The following is a 1642-nucleotide window of genomic DNA, read 5'->3' as shown; positions in this document are numbered from 1 at the left end:
TTTTCAGAAAGAAAGAATTCTTTTTCTTTGACGGGAGAACCTTCTTCTCATTCCCTTTTTTCAAAATTGAGATTGAGAGGAGAAAGAACCAAGTAACGAATTAGAGTATCCGAATTTAGGAAGAATTGAAGACCTGAAAGCATGGGGCCCCATCCAAGCCCAGATTAGCCCCAGGCCCTCCCTTGGGCTAAGAAACCACATTGATGGCTTTTCTTTTCCGAAATAAAATCTTTTTTTTCTCTTGCAATTTCTCGATTCTTCTCTTCTGATTCCTTCACTTTCCATATCTATCTAGATAGAAACAGATAGAACATCTCTTATGTCAATGACACAAAAGGGATATGAATGGAATTGGGATATAGATGGAATATAATGAAAGAGAGCCACATTGAGGTTCCCTATGAAATGAGGCATGGAACGGAGCCACTACGAAGAAGTTCCTGGAGTGACGAAGGAAGCTTCGGACTCATATTGTTCATGGTCCAAAGAACGAGAGTCGGCTTCCTGAAGTCCGTTCTTCCTCAATAGCTCAGCGGTAGAGCGGTCGGCTGTTAACTGACTGGTCGTAGGTTCGAATCCTACTTGGGGAGATTTTCTGTTTTCTGAATTTTGGTAATTAGCAAGGGGGGAAGGCAGATCTCCACTCATTCATGAAGTGCCCGCGGTGAGACGCGACCCACAACAGGGGGTGGGGGGAGACCGAAGAAATTTTTCTGCACTCACTCCCCGTTCTTGTCAAAGTGAACTAACTAACAGCATCTTTGCGGAAAGCGTTCAGACTTTTCCTTTTTAGGCCGGTGCCAAGTCAGCGAAGAACATTCGACGAGAGTGGCAGCTAGTTTCAGGAAGGAAACCAACATCGAATGGAGTAGCCTGAAACGGCGCTAGAAGATGCGCCCGCTGTCTCTGATGTACGCTATGTAGAGCGATCCCCTATCCTGTCTTCTTTCTCACATTTTGTAGCGAGAAAAGTCTCTTTTTAGATTCATCACAGTCTCGAGATGAGTGCTCCACTGCTTAACCTGAACTGCCTTCCTTCATGAACCGGAGCGGAAAGGTATGGGGCAAAAACAGAGAAAGAGATGTCAGGGCCCTGACCACACTGATTCCCTTAACGTCAACTCTTCTCTAGAAAACGGATTGACCATCTCGGGAGGAAGAAAGACTGTAGAACTCGACACATCCACTGAACTACCTTTTGGTTTGTAGCCCCGTAGTTCCGGGATTTGATTGCAAAGGGAGCAGGGTGAATTGAGGCCTTGGTATAACCTCTAGATGTAGAAGCACGTGAAGTACATGGTCTACATGAAGATGCAACAGACGTCTCTAATCCATAACTTCCGAAAATCCTCCTCTCTAGCCAAAAATTGAATGCTCAGAATAAGTCTTCACATTCACCTTCGTGATGTGCTTTAGAGGTAACATAACTTCCTCCCAACTATCATACTTTACTCCAGCCTGCTTGCACAAAGCAAAAATATCAAGGAAGTAAATCTCATCCCTGCAGTAGTAGCAACAGCAGCTGAACTGATGATAGTGTGATAGATCAAAGCCCTGTTGTTGATGGGCTTTCCCTCCTGAATACAATAATTCAACGTCGCTCTCTCTCTGGTCACTTCACTGAGATGATTTGTAGGAAGCA

The 1642-nt window shown here is 44.6% G+C and overlaps 1 non-coding gene across 1 annotated transcript; it reads left to right on the top strand.

Annotated features, from left to right (window-relative positions):
- The first annotated feature begins 518 nt into the window (after nt 1–518).
- TRNAN-GUU lies at nt 519–590 on the top strand. The gene has a single exon. It is a non-coding gene; the product is annotated as a tRNA-Asn (tRNA).
- Nucleotides 591–1642: the final 1052 nt, after the last annotated feature.

This window comes from Phalaenopsis equestris, unplaced genomic scaffold, assembly GCF_001263595.1.
Source record: "Phalaenopsis equestris unplaced genomic scaffold, ASM126359v1 Scaffold000002, whole genome shotgun sequence".
Classification (NCBI taxonomy): domain Eukaryota; kingdom Viridiplantae; phylum Streptophyta; class Magnoliopsida; order Asparagales; family Orchidaceae; genus Phalaenopsis; species Phalaenopsis equestris.
Note: the sequence above shows the minus strand (reverse complement) of the source record. Positions and strands in the feature narration are given on the sequence as shown.